Source organism: Peromyscus leucopus, chromosome 2 (assembly GCF_004664715.2).
Source record: "Peromyscus leucopus breed LL Stock chromosome 2, UCI_PerLeu_2.1, whole genome shotgun sequence".
NCBI classification, from domain to species: Eukaryota; Metazoa; Chordata; class Mammalia; order Rodentia; family Cricetidae; genus Peromyscus; species Peromyscus leucopus.
In genome coordinates this window covers 100,096,116-100,120,638 of record NC_051064.1, presented here as the reverse complement: position 1 = coordinate 100,120,638, position 24,523 = coordinate 100,096,116, and the positions used below count along the sequence as shown (strand labels likewise).

The 24,523-nt window shown below is 38.0% G+C and overlaps 1 long non-coding RNA gene across 1 annotated transcript in view; it reads left to right on the top strand.

Annotated features, from left to right (window-relative positions):
• LOC119087420 overlaps positions 1-22,047 on the top strand; it is a 56,884-nt gene extending 34,837 nt beyond the window's left edge. The window contains exons 2-3 of the long non-coding RNA XR_005090868.1: positions 20,052-20,247; positions 21,953-22,047. This is a non-coding gene — a long non-coding RNA (uncharacterized LOC119087420). The remainder of the gene's footprint in view (positions 1-20,051; positions 20,248-21,952) is intronic.
• Positions 22,048-24,523: the final 2,476 nt, after the last annotated feature.

The window sequence follows — 24,523 nt, the reverse complement described above, 5'->3', positions numbered from 1 at the left end:
CAGTTAACTCTAGAGGCCTTTGGTAAATCTGTATCAAAACGCTTTACTGTAGAAGCTTCCTAAAGTATATACATACATGAGCATAATGTAAACAGAGTCATCATATAAAGGAGGAGACAATGCCCCAACTAGACATGTGCTACCCAATAAAACCCACAGAACCAGAAGTGGATTGCACCATTTTGAGTTGTTGGTCAATGGGATCCTATAGACAACTTCTACCCTAAACATAACAGGTATTTTTCAATGCTATTGATTACCTTCTACATCCTGAAAAAAGACTCTATTGATGAAGACAAAGATTATTTCAGTCATTAGCCATGGAAAACTTGATCAGATACTCAACTAGAAGCTTTACCCCTATTGACTAGCATTCATAGTACTGGAAAGTACTATGCACGTTACCAAAGGGGGGATATTCATCAGTCTCATCTAGTTACAAACCTTATGAGCTATAATAGTAACCTGCCTATAAGATATACTCACTAGTACAATAGTGGCACAAGAGTTATGGAAGTAGTCAACCATTGAAAATTGGATTGAAGTCCTGCTCCATGGCATAGAACCAATACCTGGTACTGTTCATAAGACCAAGAATGTGAAACTAGATAGTACATGGGCCCCAGGTGGAAACCCACTACTATTATGTTAAATGAACATAACAATAAAACAAGTCCAAATGACATATTGTATTCTCATAGATCAGAGCATCACTCAACCCTCATCAGAGAAGCTCCTTGCAGTAGACGTAATTAATGGAGTCCCACAGTTGGGCAATGTTCAGAGAATGAGAGACATTGGAGCAGTCATCTCTAAATAGAATGTCTTTATTACAACTCCACCCTCAAGGCTCATGTAAATCTATGCAGAAGAGGCAGAAATATAATAAGAGCCAGTGGTGGTGGGTGATTCCAAGAAAACACTTTTCCAGACACAGCAGGGCTGATGCACATATGAACTCACAGAGACTGTTACAGTATGTTCAGTATTTGCACAAGTACAAGGCAGACAAAATCACCATACAGAGAAAGGGAAATGGGCACAAAGTCTCACAGTAACCCAGAAATTATTTGCAATTGATAACTCTTAGGGAAGGGGAAAAAAATCAACTTTCTTCAATGTAATAGTGCTGGATATATCAAACACAATTCAGTATAGGCCCCATGCCCAGGAGTAGTTCATCAACCCAAAAGCTGTGTGTGTGTGTGTTTGTATGTGTGTGTGTGTGTGTGTGTGTGTGTGTGTGTGTGTGTGTGTACATGCACATCTTTTTGTTTTGTTTTGTAGGCCTCATGCCCAGCAGTAGATGGTCAAAACAAAATGATCTCAATGTTATTTTTTAAACTTTTTGTCTCACTTTGTTTTGTTTGGGGATTTTTTTGTAATACTGGTCTTTTGCTTGTACACTATGTATACTATGTATACAATTTTATGCTCCTATAGGTTTCTTTTGTGTGTTTTCTTCTGATTTTTACTCATTTTAAAAAATCTTTCTTTTTTGCTGGTTTGTTTGTTTTCTAGAGAGAGTAAAAGAAAGGATATGGAGTTGGTTGACTAGGGAGTGGGGATTATCTAAGAGAAATAGGGGGAGAAGATACCATGATCAGAATATATTGTATGAAATATTTCTCCAATTAAAAAAAGGAAAAAGAGAGATAGAGAGAGCATGATGTTGAGTAGTGAGGGAGTGAGGCAGATCTGGAAAGACTGGGGGAGGGGAAATAATATGATCAAAGTATACTGTATGTAAAACTTATATAAAGACGTTCCAGGAAAGAAAACCTCAAGGAGCTAGGGCTTAAGTAAGGAAGTATAGGAAGTCAGATTACAAAAGAAGATGGCATTTCTGAGACTAAAATTGAAAATTTAAATCTCAGAATATCCTCCAATATCCTCCAGAAGCTTTTGAGTTTACTCTGTTGGTAGAGAACAACAGTCACAGGTCAGCAATGCTAGCTTGCTCATGAACTGCTTTGAGAAAACAGTTTTTGTGTTCTGGTCTAAGGGTGACTGACATCAGGCATGACCTCACTATTGACAGTCCCAATAGGATAATTCTATCCTGTGTTTAATACATCAATTCCCAACTTCATATGTGATACTCCCACAGTAACTGGGATCCATTCCTTACATCAACTCTAGTACAAAGGTTACTTTGAGGCCAGTGCTTATCCAAGCAGTTTATCAACTCAGGGTGCAAGGAATCCATTGAAAGGGGAAACAGTAGCTCAGGAACCTCTTTAAATTTACTATTGGATTTATTTCCAATTTCTTTGTAATCTCTTCCTTAGTGCAGTAAATTCTGAGCTCTCATGGCTTTGCATTTAATTCCTGTATTTGGATTGTGAGAGCTTTTAATACCTGTGGACTTGGCTATTGGGGGAAAGAAATGCATCCCCATTAATCAGAACTGGACTGACTCATGTTACACAAACCACAGATTTCTACAAGAAAATTAAAAAGCAATATCATTTCGGTTCTGCTAAATGTTTTCTTATGATTCCAGAGGAAAAATTGGGACACTCTATATTGTGTCTAGTGATGCTGCCAGAGACACGACAAATGAATGTATAAATAGGAACTGCTCAGAAGAGGGTAGTCATAAATCACTGAATGAGCCGGAACCCAGGCTTCTTTTTTGTGTGTGTTGCTTAAAATGTGAAACATTATTGGTGACTTCCAGAAAAACAATTCGATTTTTGTACAGTTACATTAGAAGATTGTGGGAAATAGGGTTGTATAATTTCCCTAGGTGAAACCAAAAGCAAGAAATAAAATTTTCTGGTGACTCTAGGATTATAAAAACTACATTGAAAAAGTGGAGTGGAGTTTGTTAAAGAACAGCAGTAGTTTCGAGAATCCTGTTTTCATCTTGAACCTTTATAAATCTGCAATATGGTGATGGGCTGGCTACAGGTCAAAAATACACTTGCAATAAGTTGGGCTGACTCAGCAGCAGCTAAAATCATGGACTCTTCTGCTGGGGTCCTGTAATTCTCTCACAGTATTCTAGAAAACCTTCCTCCATGTTTTAAAATGAACTGTTTTCTGGCATCCTGAGTTATAGCTGAACAATTATTTCCCCAAAGGAGTAAAGAAAGTGAAGTATTTTTTTTTCTTTTTCTTAAAAGTTATTAGAGACTGTGGGACTATAGAAAGAGACTTTATGACCTACACAGAAGTGGTAAGCATTTTAATAAAACTGTCAATGTTGTTAAACAGTGTATAATTTTTCATTACAGATGTTTCCATTATGACTGATGTCTTTTAATTAAAATGGTGTATTTCCTTTTGCTTAAGAGTGTAGTGGCTGAGCTTAACACTTTTAATTGTTCAAAAACCTACAAAAAGGTTTGGATGGGAGTCACATCAATCTTTTTCTTAATGATATGGTCCCAGTAGATTAGATCCATAATGTAGTCTTATTACTTAATAGCAATATGCCTTTGGGAAAATTCCTTCATTTATCTGGCCTCATTTCCTCATTACTCTGTGGGACTAAGAATAGTATGCGCGTCATAGGTCCACATTTAAATGAATTGAGCTAGCAATTGTGAGGCATAAAATAATGCTTCAGATATAATGTGAACTCAATAAATAATAATGATAGTTAATATCAGTTTAAGTTCTAGATTTCTGTATCAGTTCTCTATTACTGCTATAATGAATAACCACAGACTCAGTGGATTAAAACAATATACATTTAGAATCTTGTTCTTCATGATGTCACACAGTAGTCTTTGGCTTTCATTGGGTTGATCAGTCCTTGTGAGAGTCTGTTTTCTCCATTCTTATCAACCTCTAACATCCACACACATTCTTTGGTTCCTATGTACTTCTTTCATCTTCACTATTACAGATAGTCACTGAAGTCTTTCTCCCAGCACATAACTGTGACTCCTTTGTGACATATTCCTTTATGATAAGCACTCTCCTACCACCCTGTTTTCCTTATAAAGATTACCACAACATTAAACTAACTTTAATAATCCAGGTTAAATCTTTCCCTCTCTGATTCTTTAGTTTAACCATTTAGTGAACATCCCCAATCCATGTGAAATAATACATTCAGAGATTATGTGATTAGAACATGGACATGTTTGAGGTGCCATAATTCTCTCAATCCTGTAAGTTTTCCATTTTGGGCTTGACTCATTCATAATGAAGCAAAGCATGCTAGGAAGTTCTCAGTTAACAATGCCGTTTTAGGGAAAGGCTCTAGAAATAAAAAGCTTATATTTTTGCAATAATGAGAGCATCAGCATCTCTTTCTATTCCAGACTGTTAGGAAGGAGACTAGACATTTTTAATGATGAGAAACAACATGACTAGTCACTACTTATCGGTTGGTCTATGATGGAAGACACCAGCTATTCATGAGAGCTCTTTTATAGTTTCTATAGTCATTTGACTCCATCACACTTCCGTCGTACTTGTCTGCAAATGTGGTCTTAAGGCAAACTCTCAGCAATGAAATGGTAGTGCCAAAAGCCAATGACACATCTGAAACAGGGCAGTTCTGAGAAGGAAACCTCACATGTTGTAAATTCTCTTGGGACTGGTTGCATATATGAGATTTATCAGAGAAATCTGAGCTCTGGGATGGGAAGTAGAGAAGACTTAAGTCTTTATGCCCTAAGCTCCCATATTACTATGTCCTGTCTCCTTGTTATGCTACTTAGAGTTGTGGTGGACTCCTTCAGCAGCTGTCCTACTATGAATTATACAAGCAGATACTTAAACATTGGTCTAAAAATTCTGCAACCTTTGCCTTACATCCTTATTGAATGTTGGTAGCAATTTGTGTTCTAGATTGACCACATTTTCTTCTCACTCTTGGACCAAAAATCAAGGCTTTAAATACTTTACTAGATTGAAATATTAGATTAGGAAAAAAAAACTAGCCAAGGCTGGTGGCTATTGATCTTAACCATGCTTCTAGCCAGAACATTATCATGACATAACAGGATTTAAAGAGCCACAGTGTCTGTTAGTAATCACAACATCTAGGGCTCTTACTCAACAGACAAGGGGGTGCAGGTCCAGAGTTTCAATGATGTTCTCAGTGCTGGAGAAGTGAAACTCAGTGTGAGAATAGAACTGAAACTTGAAATAATCCACAGTGAGCCTGGGGTACCAGAGGGATCTTAGTTTCTGTTTAAAAAAACAACAGTGGGTGATGATCACTCCTTATTTAATGTCCAACTCAAAGCCACAGTCTGTGGAGCCTTTCTGAAAAATCCACTTCAAATACATTTCTCCTCCTGAAAAAAGAGTTTGATCCTCCATACAGCATTTAAAAAAATCAGCCTGAAATGTTAATTTGTGTGTATCTGCATAACCCTTTGTGACAAATGGGTTTTCCTCATGAACCAAATAAGATTGACTGGCTATAATACTGTATCACAATACTGAAATAAAGTATGAGGTCTCGTCCAGTGCAGTGTAGAAGATCACTACAAGAAGCTAGTATGTCTGCCATGATAAAAGGATTATAAAGTAATGAAATGTGTGTTCTGTGCTAATCGATTCTAGTCTGCTGTTTACTATAGTATAAAATCTTCTTTAGGAGGAAGGAACAACAGATATTTTTCTACTCCTATTGTGATTCTAAGAACAATAAATGAACAAAAATATTAGTTGAATTCAACTGAGAAAAAAATGATGATAAATCTATGTCAATGCTGAAAACTTATCCATTCCTCACAAATTTACTTTCTGTCTTTTATATCAATTTTTAGGAGGGCTGTATGCAGTTAATTTATATGTAACAATGAGTCTCTTGAAACTATTTTCTTCAAAAAACTTATTGGCTTTCTCTTTTCTAGTACTGATAGAGTAAAAAGGTTTAAAACTGGTGTATTCTTTATACAATAGCATAACAGAAGTGTTAAACTGGCATAACATGGTGTGCCATCCAGAAGCTCCATCTGTCAATGACTATCAAGTCTACTAACTAATGTATGGGGTAAAAAGTATTAAGAAGAAGAAAGAGGAGGAGGAGAATAAGAAAGAAAAGAAGAGGAGGAAGAGACAAAGAAGAAGAAAGAAGAAGGGGAAGAGGGGGAGGAGGAGAAGAAGAGTATTAAAAGAAAACTGAAAGTGGTGGGGATGAGAGAAGGTAAAAATACCAACTGGTAATGCTTTAAATGGGCCAAATAAAATCTCCCCCCCCAACACACACAAAAGAGAAACAGGGCAGATGTACTAAATGAGGTATCTTTAAAAATTAGGAGAGAAAGACTTTTATAGTAGTCACAAATTTATATGCTTTCCTGAGAAAGTGTAAATTATTGGTGAGCGTGTTCTTCTTTAGATATTTGGAAAAGAAAGGAGCTGACTTATAGGCCCAGGACAAGAAAGTAATAGATTATAATGATGTAAATCTATTCTGACCCTCCATTTAAAATTAGGAGTGGAAGCTGGACTCCTACTTCATTATCCAGTGTTCAGGATTTTTAACTGGTGTCTTAGTGATGAGATGCAACTCTTACATCTACCTTTGAAGCCTGAACACTTATGTCCATTTTCATGATCCATCTCTGCTCCTCAAGGCATATTAGAAAATGTTATTATGGCTTTTCTATCCCATTTACAATCTTTCCTCCAATCAATCCCCATAAATATCTCCTGAGAATTTGAAATGTTCAGGGAGCTCTGTTCTGGCTCATTCCCACATTTAATAGTTACTAATCTCTCAGCCATTCACACACCACACCTGGAACTTGCTTTGAGATCTCCCCTTTCCCCTTCATGTTTCACACGTGTTTAGAAGGTAAGTCTTAACTACCTTGCCTCTAACACATAATGGCAGGAGTTCTGAGGATCATGAAATTGCATAGCAGTTTTACTGTCAAAAAAAGTGTGTTTTTGGTGACTGCATATCTTGAAGTTGGAGCCTCCCAAATGGGGAGACATTCTCACAGATGATCTAGGTCTTTAATGATTTGGTATATGCCAAGGACAAGACTCTGTGCATGTCAGAAATCTCAGGAAGTCTATGACAGATAATTGCTCCCATTGCACTAACTTCTCTTGTTCATACTACTGCCATGGTCCTGCCTGTGCTATCCTTGCTTTTACTACAACTCTCATTTGGGATCTCTTACCTGTGATCTTGTAAGCATGGACTTTGCTGGTTTCCTTCCCACAAGTCTGTTGTACCGAGCATTTTCCATACAGCTTTCAGTGTTGTATCCTTGGAATGTAGTTCTGATGATGCCATCTATCATCTAAGTAGCCTCTGCATCTCTCCAATTTTGTGACTCCTGGTCTCCAGCTTCCTATAGTCCCCACAGTGGAAGGAAGGACATTCTAGATTGTATTTCTCTGCATCTGTATTGCCTCCACAGCTACCACTAGGACAGACTTCAAATATGTGGAAATTAAAAATCAACATTCTATTCAATGTCTAGCCTCACTTTTTGAAAAGGAAATGGGTTCAAGTCAATATATATATATATATATATATATATATATATATATATATATATATATTTGCAACCAACCTTTTATATAATCTCTTATAAACCCTACTACTCAAATGGTAATGATAATTATAAACCATACACCTAACATTTTTGATGTTTTGGGTTCAGTTCTATTACCATAATATAAGAGCAACAGCAGCAACAATAATAATGTTGCCCATTACAAGTGCATAATTTGCATCACCAAAAGAAATAATATAAATTTGTATGAAACAGAAGTGAAAGCAGTCTGTAACTTTCAAGAAAATGGATCAGAATGAAGAGAAGAGTGGAAATATGAGGCAGAAAACACAGGGTGAAGGTCAGTAATTGGGGACATCTTTTGGAACCAGTTAGTGCTGGGAGAGACTGATTAAAAATTAAATAGGGATAATGTGTTCTCTGGTATACATAGGCATCTTTAGCCTTACTTTTCCAGTGTCTGTTGGTCTCTATGCCACAAAGAGACTTTCTATTGACAATAACTTTGGACAACTTCTATATAGGAATTTAATCTTAGCAAACTGATGGTGGCATAGTGGAAATGTACTGAGAAACTGCCTTCCCTGTGCTGGAGGAGATGAGATGATGGAGGCCAGGGTGAAGGAAATGAGAGCAGGTGAGAAGATATGGGATGATATGGCAGGTATTGTAGTTCTGTTATTACAAAGACTTAATATTGATAGGCTATGAAGATGATACCGCAGACATTATGAAATTTATACTATGGGCATTTTGGTGATTGGAAAGCATGTAAACTACCTAGAAAAGCAGAAAAATAAAGTTTGAGGAAAGTTTTGCTTTATGAACATTGAATTTAATGAGCTGTTGTCCACCAACTCACCTGAAAACTTAGTGGAAAATGGGAGATTTTAGAAGAAGCTGAGATTGGTTGGATTGGAGTAGGTATTGAAAGTGCTACTGTGGTAACATTAAGCAGAAGGAACATAGAGAGCCAAGAACTTGGAGGAGAGAGTTTGGAAAGTGCTGTGAGAAACTCAGCCTTTCCTGGGCAGGTGCTGTCTCCATAGCCTTTACAGTCAAGACTTCAGTGTGAGAAGTCACTGCTTCCTCGTTGCTCCTCATTGCTTCTCTGATTTTTTTTTCATTTTGAGCGTATGCCTTGAATTCATCTAGTATTTTATTTCAAGGAAAGCTATAGTTGTCTTTTAAATTTTCTTCATAAAAAAAAAAACATGCATTTCCTTGCTATCTTGTAAGAGTCAGTGACTTAATGAGGGAGAATACACTGAACTGTGATTTCCACACACTCACACTTTAGATGGGCCACATCCACAGGCAGTTCTAATAAAATATGTAAACGTGCTAGGTACAAAGAAGTACATATTGTGCACTCCAGATGATGGTTCAGTGCTTTGCCTAACAGCACCTGCTCAGTGGTCAGTTTTCTACATGTTGTTCCTGGCAATGGAAAGTGAAGGAAATGGAAGCCTTTGCTCACCGGTTCTCTTTTAGACTAAATACTGATTCTTAGTTCTGCCCATGGGAACGGCTTAAAGTACCCCTTCACCCAGGTCGCAAAAGCACAGTGGACTTCTGGGGGAACTGGATAAAATGAAGTCCCACTATGGATTAAGTGAGGCCTTTTCAGGAGGAGAGCTAGCTTCCAAGAGCTGCACATCAGCATCAGGAAATGTCATCATGATTCAAGATTGCCCATGTTCACTTCCAATAGGACAGAATCTACTGTGTCATTTTAGTAGTTCTGAACCATGAGTTCTGAGATCTTGATATTTCAGGATTTAGAAGTAGCCAGTATTCATTAAAAAACATGGGGTATTTTGAACAATACCTAAATGCTAAATTGAAAGCAAGTAAATGCCTTCTCTTTCCGGTAGATCTGGATAGAGGCACAGAGGCAGGAGAGCCTGAAGTGGGATTTCTTGTGCCACTATCCAAAAGCCACAGGTTTCGCCCGGCGGTGAAGGCACACGCCTTTAATCCCAGCACTCAGGAGGCAGAGGCAGGCGGATCTCTGTGAGTTCGAGGCCAGCCTGGGCTACCAAGTGAGTCCCAGGAAAGGCGCAAAGCTACACAGAGAAACTCTGTCTTGAAAAACAAAAAAAAAAACAAAAAACAAAAACAAAACAAAACAAAACAAAAAAACAAACAAACAAAAGCCACAGGTTTCTCTTATTTATTCTAAATCATTTGCTCCAAATAAAAGTCACAGTTTAGATCATCCAAAGCCTTAGTCCTGATGATCTGCTTTCTTTTTCTCATGTGTAGCATGAATCTTAAAAGGACTTATTAATAAAAATAAACTTGAAACCAGGTATTGGGGTGAATGCTGAAGATCAGAGAAGCAGAACAAGCCACAGCTTCCTCACCTTGCCAATTCCTCAGCTGATCCTATTTCCTCAGACAGGAAGCCTCTGAGTCCTCATCCGGAAAGAATCTCAGCTGAACTGCTGCTCAAAAGCCTAAAAGCTTAACCAGCTGTAATTCCTGGTTTTCAGGCCTTACATACCTTTCTGCTTTCTGCCATCATTTCCTAGGATTAAAGGCATGAGTCACCATGCCTGGCTGTTTCCAGTGTGGCTTTGAACTCACAGAGATCTGGATGGATCTCTGTCTCTGGAATGCTAGGATTAAAGGTGTCAGTGCCACCATTTTCTGGCCTCTATGTCTATCTAGTGGTTGTTCTGTTCTCTGATCCCAGATAAGTTTATTAGGGTACACAATATTTTAGGGAACACAATATCACCACACTCATGCTCTTCTCAAGCCCACTGTTTAATATCTGGCCAAAGATTGACCACTGGGGAAATCTGTAAATGGAGTCTATTTTATAACTACAAAAGAAGGGCTCTGGTCTGTGATTCTAACAGTGTTGCCCTATCTAGATCAGTGTATCTGTTCCTCCCAACTAAATCTCTGTACTCACAGAGAAGTGGTAAACAGTAAACTGAAAAGATTACAATGGCATGCGGCAATTGCACCCGTGATCCTATCATTTTGACAGGCATTGCTGCTTTTAAATTCTGTGGTTTTTTTTGAATTGTCTTATATGCTGGTTGTTTCTACATATATATTTCCGCCAAACATTTAGAACTGCAAACTGTTTTCCCATCTTATTTTTATATTTCTTAGCTATCTTCATTTATAAGTGATTTTTTAACTCCATAAAGGTTCAAATACTCACTTATGTCACACAGCTAACACACAATGTGGCTGGATTCTGAATGTAGGCTCCCTGGCTTCATGTCTACAGCTATCCCCAATGCTAGCATGACTGCAACATTTTGCTGCTGGAGTTGTTCCCAGTGTTAGTAGTCCAGGTTTCATACAGCATGTCAATGGATAACACAGACTAGACACTCTGGTGTCCACATGGGGTTGAGATTCCATAATAAACTTCGGCTGCTTTGCCTCTGTGAACTTTTCTTTCCAGAGTTGTATTCTCATTTCCTTGCAAGAGTTAATCCTGCCCTTGAGACCCTGGTTCCCATGTGTGAGCTGCTGAAATGCTTTCACCATGAATTCTAATGCAAACTGAGTACAATATTCACACTTCATCTTACAAGTAGGTAGAAAACAGAGGACTTTACGATGAGATGTGCACTAGCTTTTTTTTATGAGTAAATTTAATTTTAGAGCTTGCTGATGTTTTTCAGTCTGCTGGTTGAAAACTAGTACTATTGGACAGTTGATCTGTGTTAAGCAGTTTGATCTTGGCCAACTCTTTGCTAAATACTAGTTTTCTTTTAACAAAAATTAAATACAAATTCCAGGACCATAAACAGAATTTGCTTATTTATTTTTTCAAAAGTGAAAGTGCTTCCAGACTAAGATCAGGCAGGTCTCTTGTTCCAAATTTTAGTCAAATCTACATTGTTCTAATGGAGTTATGGTCCACAATAGCTGGATTTTATGTGGTATTTAGAAACTACTCTTTCACATCATATATCACTTATATATCACTTATACATTTTCCTAGAAAACAAGTTAATTGCCCTCTTCCTTCCCAGAATGTCAATGTCATGGAGGAGCTCCTCATCACTCATTAGTGTTGTTGGAAAGCATTGACAAGTCATTGAGCACTTCCACAGCCTTTCCTCACTCGTCTCTTCCCTGAAGACCAAAGCTGTAGCTGAAAATGATGCTGTAAAGCACTGCTGGTCTGTGTTTTCCAGGAGAGGTAATGTCTCATGTGGTCTTCTGGACAGAACTCAAGTGGAAGAAGACACCGAGACACTTACATTTCTGTTTCTCTTTCATTGTGAGTCTGTAAACTCAGTTAGGTATTTTCCCAGAAACATTAGTTCACTCAAATTATGCTCTGGATAAAATAATAGACCATTTTGCCCAACTTTCAAGCTTTCTCATACTCTAGTTTCTCTTTAGATTGAATAAATCTTTCACCTCTTCAGCTTTCAAGCTTGGAGTTCTATGGTTAATGTCTTGCATCTAAGTTTGTACATAGCAAAGTATTTCTAAAGCAATAACAAAGTGTAATCATTTTTCTAATTTTATTATAAATGACACATTTTATCATATAGTATTTGCTTATGAAAAAGCATAAAAGTGAAATATCTATATCCTGTCATCTGCAAATAAATTAAGGTTTAGTGGGCTTATTTCTAGTTTTGTGTTTGTGCTAAGTGTACATATATTAAAGTGTAATGTTTTGCATGAATGTTTACGTCTTGCAGTACCACATAAGCTATTTTTTAATCTTTAAAATGTGTAAGCAGTTACAGATGGCTTAATTAAACACATAATTTACTTAACTCTTTTCTCCTGTTGTTTATTATTTAAGGATTTTGACATTTAGGGAAAATTATATTATGGTAATTTAGAGCTAAATATAGGAAATATTGGTAGTTTGTGGTCAGATTTGTTTATGTTAATGAAAGTTGGACTGACCATTGTTTTAACAACATGGAAAAAATACAACACTTGATAAAATTCTTTTGTTTATGTTTCTTTTAGTTACTATCTCTATCCACAGACTAGACACAGAAATTGAATTTAAAGAAAAAAACAAAACAAAACAAAACAAAAAACCTAAAAAGACAAAACCCATGTCTTTGATCTTTGTTCAGATATTGGTCTTTTATATTTCAGTTGTAAGATGATTGGAAGGTTATAAAGTGCTCTCAGATCCTGAGAAAATGCCCACTTGGTGGAGAACCTGTGATAATTAGCGAAACAGTGCATGTCATGGGGCTCAAAGTCAGGCGTGGCTCATAAGAAAAGTGTGAGCAGTGCAGGGCCATATCAGAAGAGCCAAGGCTGGGTGAGTCTGGGGAGCAGAGAAGTGAGTTTGCCAATGTGTACATCAAAGGCAGAGCACAGGGTGAGATCAGGGAAGACCACTTGGTAGGAGGCTGTCCAGAGCAATAATGGAGGTAGGTGTTTTCTAAAGGGCCAGTGAGGATTAAAAAACAGCTTTCTACAGAGAGGACTTAGGAAAGCAGCCTGAAATGAGAGTACTCAGACAGTTGCTCCCATTATAAGGGAATGTGTATTGAGGATGCAGAATGCATGAGGAGCACGTTCGTGATTGTACTCTTAGGAGAAGGTTAACAGCCATGCGCCATCTAACTGATGAACACTGATCGCCTCTTGTTGTCCCCACAAAAAAGTACAGGGGAGTTGTGTATTATACTCCTAAGACCCACTCTAACTACATGTATATTTTGATAGTTAGGGGATATTTCCCAAAGCTTGATTATTTTTTGTCTTGATCATTCCATTTATTTAGAATGGTCTGTTTTTCAAATTCATGTTATGCTGAAAACAAATTCCCACATCAGTCCTTCAAAAATCATTTATAAACAATTTCATAGTATCTAAATATAAAGATTTACTGTAACATATCCAATGATCTTGTTTAACTTCTAAGTCTAATGCAGTCATTTTCTAGAGTCAATACTTAGAAGGGTAAGGACCTTTATCATTTTCCTCATTTTGTATTAAACCCTTGGTTACCTAGTATTCCCAAGGAATAAATAAAATACACTTAAAAATGTTTGAATTGCTAGCTTCTGCTATGATGGAGCTCATATGTTCAGACCACACTTTGTGTAATGTATGAGCAATGAATGCCCACCTTGTTTTGTACAGATACCAACAGTAATGACGGGTCCTTCTCAAAATGAGAGCTAGTATAGTTTACTCCTTAGGAGCCCCCCCTCCATGTATTGTGATGCCTGCAGAATCTGTGACCATAGCCAGAGTTTGATAACAGAGGAAAAAAATATGGTGCTTTTATACGCTCAGGGGCCAGCAACCTGACTTGCTTTCTGCTTTGTACTTTTTTTGCATTCTATGTTTTGTTTTAATTTGAAATTAAAATTTAATTATATCACTTCCCCCCATTCCTTTTTTCTACCTCTAGCCTTTCCCATATACCTCCACCTCCCCCGCCTCAAATTCATGGCTCCAGCTTCTTTTTCTTTAATTGTTGTTTCTACCCTCACTCCCCCTGCTCAGTTCATATTTTCACATTTTATATCCATTCCCTGCCTCTGTATTACTCCTGGAAACCCTAGAATAAATCTAAAATGTTTCTTATTCCACATACTCCAGTTGCTTCCAGATGTGAACTCTGGGCAGTTCTCTGCTTTTGAGACCTCCAGCATGACTTCATTCACACTTTTCTAATCTAGGACTCTTGTCACCCCTAATCCAGGAACCTTTACATTATTGACATCTGTTTGGTTGGAACTGCATTGACTTATGTGAAACTCATTAAGCACAAGCCCAGAAGCTTTCAAAAGGAAGCTCACAAATGACAAGTATTATGATTTACTGCACAGAATTTTGCCACACACAATTATGCTAATACACAATAACAATCCAGCATATTCTTAGCATTAGATACAATTGAATTATTAAGAGACAAGCAACAATTCCATAATTTCAGTGGGTTAGTCCAACTGAGATTAACTTCCTAATAATTTAACAGTTTAATGTGTATAATCTGTGAATAGTTTTTTTCTATGTAGTCATCCAGAGGCAAAGAAGTCTTCAGTTTTATTGTTCTGTTAACTTTGGCTATCATATTGTGTTTGAATCTTCTGCAGAACTGTAGCCTCTTTGTATGTCATACTTAGAATTACATGCAACAAACCTTCATTCCCAAACTGTGCTGAAGTACCCCAGCTGCTATAGCTAATCCATTTTAACTTTTTTTTTTTCAAGAAAACACAGTAGTACTCTGTTTTTTATTTTTATTTTTATTTTTTTTTAGCTTTGCTCCTTTCCTGGAACTCACTGTGTAGCTGAGGCTGGCCTTGATCTTACAGAGATCTGCCTGCCTCTGCCTCTCCAGTGCTGTGATTAAAGGCGAGTGCCACCACCGCCGCCGCCGCCGCCGCCACCACCACCTGGCTCTGTACTCTTGTGTTTTAGAAGCTACACAAATGATCTGTGCCGGACAGTCCAGGATTTCAACACTGGATCACACTGCATTCCTTCTGACACTATCCTGTCTTCACATGACTAGGAGAGTTACTAAAATACCAAGTACAGGTTCCTGGGAAGAAGAGAGAATTTGCTGCTCTTGTAGAGGACCAGAGTCCAATTCGCAGCACCACATGAGGTAGCTCACAACCTATTGTAACTCCAGCTCTAGAGGATCTGATGTCCTCTTCCAACCTCCACTGGCACCTGCGTATGTACATGGGCATATTAAAATACAGCCACACACATATACAACTCCCCAAATACACAAACAACAGTAAAAACAAATAAGCAAGCAAGCAAACAAACAAACAAGCAGGTATATGGAAGAAGGGAAGAATCTGTATTGCATGTTTAATTGTGCTGTAAAGCTAAAACTGCTTGTAAAAACAACAAAGTATGTTTTAAAAAGTAAAAACAACAAAGTATGTTTTAAAAAGTAAAATAATGGGCCAGTCAGATTGTGGGAATGTAGGTAAAGGTGCTCGCCAAGCAAGTCTGAGTTTTTTTTTGCTTTGTTTTGTTTTTTTTTTAACTTTTTATTGATTCTTTGTGGATTTCATATCTGATCCTGGAATCCATGTAAAGGGGGAAGGAGAGAACAGATATCACAAAGTTGTCCCCTGACTTTCACCTGGACACCATGGCATGAGCACCCATGCATGAACATCATGCATACATAATAAAAATTAGTAATTTAAAAATTTTAGAAATGCAAAAATAAACCAAGCATTACATGAAAATCTATATTAAGCAGGAAGCAAGGTTGGGATTATATAGAAATAAAATAAAGTATGATCTATGCATGTATTATTATTTTTCAAAAAAATCCTACTACCTAGAATGTTAATAATTGTTAAAGCTATTTGTAATCAACATGGTAAGCATAATTGCTATTTATTTCTTTTAGCTTCGACAATAACACTAAAAGAAGAATGAGCCAAAAGCATTTTGGAGATAACTGAGTGATAATAATCCCTTCAGCATTGAAAGACAACATGGCATTGTCTTTTTAATCTTTCTGGACTTTGAAGTTTGTACTTTGACTGTTTGTGACAGCCATTTTCTAAGAAAAACCCACTTGTTTTATTTTCCCTGGGGAGGATATAGTGTAGAAATGGCCCACACAAGGCAAGACTTAATTTTATATTCTCATTGGTTTTTGTATTTTCATATTTTCTGTGTCTATCTCTACTGCATAATCTTAGCACACATAGAGGTAATATGGTTTGTATATGTACATTCAGTTTGCTCTAAAGGTAGGAAAAGTATATGAATGCATAGTGATCAGTACTGGAGGAATTATTTATGGAAATCTTAAGCAGCTATATTATTGGTAGGTTCTGAGTTTTTTATTTCTCACATGTTTCTAAGGCTTTGTTCAAATATGAAATTCTCTCTCAACAGTTTCTACTCTAAAATTCAGCCTAAAATGTAGATAGAATTTTCCTGCCTTGCCCACAGTCAGGACAAATCTTTGTCACCTGCTAGTCCCACAGCCGCTCAGACCCAACCAAGTAAACACAGAGACTTATATTGCTTACAAACTGTATGGCCATGGCAGGCTTCTTGCTAACTGTTCTTACAGCTTAAATTAATCCATTTCCATAAATCTATACCTTGCCACGTGGCTTGTGGCTTACCAGCATCTTCACATGCTGTTTTGTTATGGTGGCGGCTGGCAGTGACTCTCTCTGCCTTCCTGTTGTTTCTTTTCTCCTCTCTGTTAGTCCTGCCTATACTTCCTGCCTAGCCACTGGCCAATCAGTGTTTATTGACCAATCAGAGTAATTTGACATACAGACCATCCCACAGCACTAAAACTATAGACAGGACCAAATCCTGCAACATATGCATTCCCTTACACATACAAACCTTATAAATCAGGTACAGAATAGTAACATTAACAATAAAATGGACGATGATAACAATATTCCACGAGGAGCTGTGTATATGTGTTCACACACTCTCAGTTTTTGTCATAGCATACTCACCTTTCTATGCACATGGGATGAAGATGGCTGTATTTTTGTGTGGGGAGATCAAGCGAGATGAATGATGTGGGGTTGTACTCACACCTCAGGGCTACTATACAAGTGCCGTGACCCTGTCACAGTTCAGCTCATAACTGAGGGCTACTGAGGAGCAACAGGAGGGTAAGCAAATGCAGTAATATAGTGTGAGCACATTAAAGAGAAGAATCTGCCACGATCTCCTTCGAATTGGAACATTTGCTCTTGCAGAAAGAAAGGAGGCTCAGATGGCTGGAGGCTCAATCTCAGAAAGAGTGTAAGATTCATAAGCTGTCTTCCTAAGATTATCCAAATAGTAAACAGTTGCTGGGAGGGAAAAGGTTTTCTGTCCACAAGTTGGGCAGAGCATTGCAGTGATGCAGCCTTTGCGAGATTGCCCAGGAGAGGCAGAGCCTTTAGGTAAATCAGCTGCCGTTGACCATGCTTTTGTATGGATCCCCTGTCTCATGCTCGTGTTAGTAACCCTGAGAAACTACATTTGAGTGGTTTATTTCTTTTTTCTTTTTTTCTGTAGCCAGTAACCTATCTATGGTCAAATGAGATTTGTTCATGTGACCTCAGGACAAGCATCCAACATACATAATGTGTGGAACTACATGGGATTCCATCACCCTTCTCAATATAGCACACAATTTAAAACATAAATTGTATCATTCTGGAAATTTCTGTTCTTTAAATATCTTTTAGACCTCATTGATCATGTGTAACTTGGAACTTTGGGACATGAAGATGTAGCACAGGAAGGGATGTTTAGAGAGTTTTCAGAGAGATATTTGGATTGTCAAGTACAGCTTGCAAACAGCATTATATTCCCTTTTGTGCACAAAGGTGTAGGGACTACCTTCAGCATGAAGATTTGGGGTATCTTCCTCAGAATTATCCTCAGAAATGAAGCTAATTTTACTTGGCATCTTCTGTATGCCAAGCACCGTGTTCTCTGCTTTAGCATGTTATTATTTTATGAACACCTTACAACTGTGCCAGGAAATATTATTTCTTTTATTTCAGAGATAAGAAAATGGAAGTTCTGTTTTGGAATTGCCTGGTGACATGAAATGTTTTTTAAAATTCAAACTCAGGCTAGAAAAACTATTTATTATCTTCATCTGTATGGAATATCCAGAAGAGAGATTGAAGAAATAAAACGAATGGTTGCCCAGGGCTAAGAATATGGGATTGGAAGTTTGTGTATGATGGGAATGGGAATTAAGAGTGCTTGCTGATGGATGTGAATTTCTGTTGGGGATGCATCTGTGAATATACAAAAATTTCACAAGTTGTACATTATAAAATGTTTCATTTTGTGGTTTGTAGAGTCTATTTTAATAAGGTTATTTTTTAAGCCCCAGATTTTTAGCCTAAAGAACACTTCAGCAATGAATATCTCTGCTGAAAATGTAATTCAGAGGATTGGGACATGTATGTATGCTGTGTGGGAGAGTGTATTTCTTGTGGGACTGCTTCCCTTGGAAAAATATAATGCCTCCCAGAGGTACAACTCAAAGCCCTGTGTAAATGTGTCAAGGCCAGGTGAGGATGTCATTCAAGTCCAGCATTCCCAGATCTAGAGTAAGGCTAACACATGATCTTCCTCCACATGTGTGTGTGGGTTGAAAGCATACCATGGCATTCAGTAATGAGGGTGCATTCCTAGGAAGACTGAAGGATGAAGGTCCATCCTGAGGAAAACCCTTTTGAGGATGTGATGGTTTTCTTGGGAAGGTCTGAAAGAGATACAATTGTGATTTGAACCTACTTTCTGGGTTTCAAGTTGCTGGGAATCTTCTTTCTCATAATTGTTTGATTACCATGGAACCTCTAATCCAGGCCAGAAATTCCTCACTGCCCACATTTCTTTCTACTTCAGAATGCGTAGCTAATAGCAACCAATTACTTTTCCTATTTTCTCACTTGGAATCTGTTTTGGGAGCTGGGAATTGCTATCTTACAAAATCGGTCCCATCTGTGACAATGAGCCGAACTAGGTTGGTAGCAGGCTGAAGAGTTTTCCAGCATTCTGAGAAACTTCCCCTGGTGGCATATTCACTGGTGTACTTGCAGGTAATGCTTCCTAGGACTTTTCAAATGTCTTTCCAAACTCCTTCCTTTTCCTAGGAGGGCAAAACAATCTTATGTTTAAGAGGTCAAGCTACTTAGAGGAACCTGAACAGCCCTCTGGGAACTTCCCATTTCAAACACATGAGCATACCTCTGACGGTACCCCATCTCTGCTTCCTGATCAACTTCATGTTACCATTACCCACATTTGTCTCTCACTATCTGCACTGGTCCTTCAAGAAGCAGGGCTCAGCACCTGAATGCTGCAGCCTTTTGTGTGTAACCACACAGACTTAGTGGTACCAGAGATACAGCATTAAATATCAGAAAGCAGACATTCCTCTGTCCTTCAGCCATGTCAAAGAAGTTGTGTGCCAGGTTCAGAAACAGAGTTCTGCATTGGGGAACATGCCCACATTATAATGAGGTTGGATGACTTTAAGAGACCCAGGAGAAGGGAGTGAGCCTTTACATTTTACTGCATGATTTGCTTTGGATTATTTTCTTCTTGTTTGTTTAATCAGAAATCTCTTCTGTATTCTTTGGTTAGGACTGGTATTCTAATGTGTCTACCATTTTCAGACCAGGAAAGTTCAATAGTGAAAAAGACAGTTTTGTTTCTGGGGAACTAATTTGTTGTCGTTGAACAGCCAGCCCCTCTGCCCTTTGAGAAGATAACAAAAGTGTCATTATCTGGGTTTGGGAACTGCTGATGAATTATTCATGCCACCAGCTATGACACTGAGTCTCCACGCAGGAGGCAGTGACTTGTTTTTCTTTCTCATAAAGGTTGAAAGTGCTTTTATAGACATTTCTGGTACACCTGCATGCTTGAGGCAATCAGGTGTGATGTATTCTTGACACACGTCCCTTTCCCTCCATTCTCCAGGCTGAGATTTTAAGATAGAATCCTCTGGATATTTTGCCATCTTTTGTATGATAGACACAATTTTTAAATGACTGCACTAGGTTAATGGGGAGAAACTTACTCGTAAGCTACGTATGATTAAAGATCTGACACTAAGGATCACATTAATATCTAAATCGTTGCTTGCAGGTGCACACGTTAAAAATGAAGAACTGTTAAGAATTGAGACAGTATTCGGAGGAGCCTGAGCTATCGAGATGAAACTCAATGAAGACACTTTACTGAGAGTTTCCTTCGTGTTGAGCTCTTAATGCATGTGGTTTTCCTTAACATCAATGTTTTGCTAACAAGGAAACTGAATCTTCCATAGGCCAAATACCATTCAGTAAGTGGTACCACTAAAAACTGTATTAACATAACTCCAAAGCCCATGATGACCATGATACAACAAGCTTTTAAATCCCTATGTTGTGGCAATCAGGAGGCTCAGTGTTGAGTGAATAAAGACCATATTAGCATTGCTTTTGCAGTGTGAGAATGGGCACTTGGGACTTATAGAGTTTGATTATATTATTCATTCATTATTGACTAGAAGAGAATCAGTGAAACACCAGGCTGTGCACTCCATGGTTTGATGGCTCTAACTTCAGAAATGAATTTGAGGATGTGGGACATGCCATCCAGCATGGAATCTGAATGAAGAGATTGAGTGAGATAATTGAACTGAGATGTTTTGACACTGCTTGTAGAGTGTAAAGGAAGGAAGGAGGTAGGAAACAAATTATCAAGAAAAAGGAAGTGCTACAAATTGATTGAATGTGAGATAAGCATTTTCATTATTAAGAAAATTTGCTGTCAACACATTCATAGAGTCAGTCTTTCATACATGCTTCGTTTAAACTCTTTGTTTGAACTTAGTATTGCTCAGAATGGAAGTGGAGAGCAGTGGAGGGTATAGCCATGCTAAAAACTTTTCTTGCTGAAAAACTTACATTTGATAAAGAACCAAAAAGGAGGAGAGAATAGGAGTTCTCTTTTTGCCTGGGATATCTGTAAACTGAATTGACCAGGAGAGAGAGCTCACTAGCTCCTTACTCACTTCTTTCCACTTCAACTAGTTAGAAATTTTATCTCTACCTTTTGGGCACTATACATGATCTGTGTGACAGGAACACACTTTGAAAGAAAACTATTGGTGAATGAGTTTTGCATGAATATGATTTTTTTCTTTACTTAAGAAACACCTCCTCCTTCCATCCTCTTTGCCATGCTAGGGATAAAACCCTAGGGCCTTGAGCATTCCAGGGAAGTACTATACCATGGAGTCTGCCTTCATTCTTAAGAATAAGTTTTTGCTTCTGGATTTCAATTCTGACTCTTCTGTGTATTCTTATGGAAGAGGAGGCCACATTTTTACTCAGTGAGATTTTTTTTTTTGGTAATCTCTACTGTACAGATTGTTAGGAGTAAGAACAGTTTAAATGGGAAATAGAAAATTAGGAGGAAAATAATTCCTTTTCTGCATGAAACTGATGAAAACAGAATTAAAAGAATTGGGAGCATTTATTTAATAGGAAGGGAAACAACTTTAAATCCAAAATAAACAAATTTTCTTTTTTGGGATAGGTTTCTGGAAGAACATTAGGAAAATTCATTGAATGTATTTTTCATTCATTCATTTATTTATTTATTCAATTTATTTATTTGTGTGTGTGTGTGTGTGTGTGTGTGTGTGTGTGTGTGTACATGCGTGAGATGCAAGCATGCCCACAGAGGCCAAAAGAGGGTTTCTGCATCCCTTGCACTGGATTTACAGGCCATCACGAGTCTGCACTTTGAGTGTGGGAAACTGAACTCCTTTTTTTGCAAAAGCGGCAAATGTCTTTAGCCATTATGCCATCTCTCCAGCTTCTTATTAAACTTCATTGGTTACCTAATTTATGTTGGATGTGGCAAAGTAACAAAGAATCTTCAAATCTCAGTGAACTCCCATCAAATGTCTGTTTCATACTCAAACCAATTGTCCAGTGCAGGTTAACAGTATGCATTTGCTCCCCACAAACCCCAACCATCTCACCATCATCCTTCAGGGATCCAGCCCCATGGAAGGTACACCTGGAGGTATGCATCTACCATGACCTTAGTGATGTGGAGACTCAAGAACACTCCATCTGGAAGCATTTGTCCACAGGTGAACACTCCTCAGGGTTCTTGGAGGGAAAACTAGAAGCAGTCAGTAAACCACTTTACATATCAGCACCTTGAGCAGACCTTACAAAGCACCCAATCTCTCTTTTTCATGATGAAACTTACAACATCTCTAAGGTGATGGCTAGGAGGGTGTGTGGTTTCAGCTCACGTAGAAAGGAAGATAGCTGAAGCTTAGGAGGGAAGGATGCACCAAAGGAGAGTGGAGTTATTCTGTTTGCAATAGCTTCAGGGAACAAAAGAAAGCTTCAACTTATTTTTTTTTATTCCTGTGTCACTAACATGCTATATATTTACAACACAGTGGAGAACTCTACTACAAGATTTTAAAACATTGTTTCAGTCCATCCCTTCAAAGTTGTTATTCACTTTGGACTTTAGTTATTCACTCATTTATTATTTATTTCATTTTTTAACTCTCCTCACCCAGCCTAGGCAAAGTGTCCCAGCATAGGCCCTAGGTTGCAAAAAGCCAGCTCATGCACTAAGGACAGGTCCCAGTCCTACTGCCTGGGTGCCTCCTAAATAGTTCAAGCTAATCAACTGTCTCACTTATCCAGAGGGCCTGATCCAGTTCCATGGGGGCTCCTCAGCTGTTGGTTCATAGTTCATGTGTTTCCACTAGTTTGGCTATTTGTCCCTGTGCTTTTCCCAGTCATGGTCTCAATATCTCTTGTTTATATAATCCCTCCTTTCTCTCGCTGATTGGACTCCTGGAGCTCCACCTGGGGCCTAGCTGTGGATCTCTGCATCTGCTTCCATCAGTTATTGGATGAGAGTTCTATCACAAGAGAGTGTTCGGCCATCTGATCACCAGAGTAGGCCAGTTCAGGCTTTCTCTCGACTGCTGCCAGTAGTCTATTGTGGAGGTATCTTTGTGGATTTCTGGGGACCTTTCTAGCACTTTGCTTCTTCCTATTCCCATGGAGTCTTCATTTATTTCATTTTTTTTAGGGATTCATGCATTCCTTTTTTTCTTCAGTTTTTTTTTTTTCTGATGTATGCTTTTCCTACATTCATCTCAGGGGAATCACTTCAGGATGATTCTGAAGAATTTTTATTTTAGTCAATCTTGGATTCAGTTAAGAATCTCCAACTATACACTTTGGGAAGTGTTTTGTTTTCTTTTGTTTGTAATCAAAAGATCAATAAGATAAAATAGTGCCCAGACAAAGTAATATGAGACAAAAAAATGTGCAAATTCGTGTTGGCCATCTACTGTTGGACATGGGACCTCCCCTTAAGTATAGCTAATATACTCAATAAGACTCCATTGGGGAAAAACTATTTTTTCCTTTGTAAGTAGTTATCAGTTGAAGATAGAGTCTGGGTTAAGAATGGGAGCCCATGTCCACTTTCTCTTCTCAGTGTTGTGACCCCTCTGGCTTGGATGTACACAAGTCCTGTGTATGCTGCCACAATCTCTGTGAGTTTATACATGCATCAGTCCTGTTACATCTGGAAGACACTGTTTCCTTAGAATCATCCATCACAAACTTTCCCCCTCCTCTTCTACATTGATGCCTGATGGGAAGGGTTTGAAGAAAACATCCTATTTAGAAGTGAGTTTCTCCATTTCTGAACATTAGCCAAAAACATTTTGATTATAAAACAAAACAAAACAAAACAACCTCTGTATAACTAGAAAAGTACACAGGATTTTTATTTTTCCTTCCTCAACAAAATGTTTTTACTTTATTTTGTTTTTTCTTATTTATTAGTATTTCCAGAATTTTGTATGGTGTGTTTTTGATCATTTACTGTGATAGACACCATGACCTAAAGCAAGTTAGGAAGAAAGGGTTTATTTCAGCTTACATCTTAAAGTCCATCATGGAGTGTGGTTGAACTAATAGATGTCAAATCCTTAAGAAAAACTGGCCCTCTTCTGACAACTTTTAATTGCCCATAGCTCCTCAGCTGGGGGTGGGACTTTGAGCCTACCTTCCCTTGCTATGTTGGGATTTCGTCTGACTTGACTTCATGTAGGCATTGGGTATGCTATCTGTTCTGTGAAATTATATATGCAACTGCCTGTTTTGTTTGGAAAATACTGTTCCCTGACAGTCACCCAACAATTATGGCTCTTATAATATTTCTGCACCCTCATCTACTGTGATCCTTGGAAGGAAGGAGTATGGTGTAAGTGTCCTATTTAAGGCTTAGAATTCTGTAGTCTCTTATTCTCTGTACCTTGGTGAGTTGTGCATTTCTATGTTAATTATGTTCTACTATAAAAATAAAAGCTTCTCTAGTGAGGAGTGAGAGATATGCTAGTCTATATTATAATGATAAGTCATTAGGAGTCAGTTAGCAGACTAATAATAGGTTCTCCCCTTATGACCTAGGACCTGTCTAGCCACAGGGTTTTTGGTCCAATAAATGTGCCAGATATAGGTTTCATTGTGTTGAAGCAGGCCTTAAATCAAATCAGGATGTTGTTGGTTACTCCC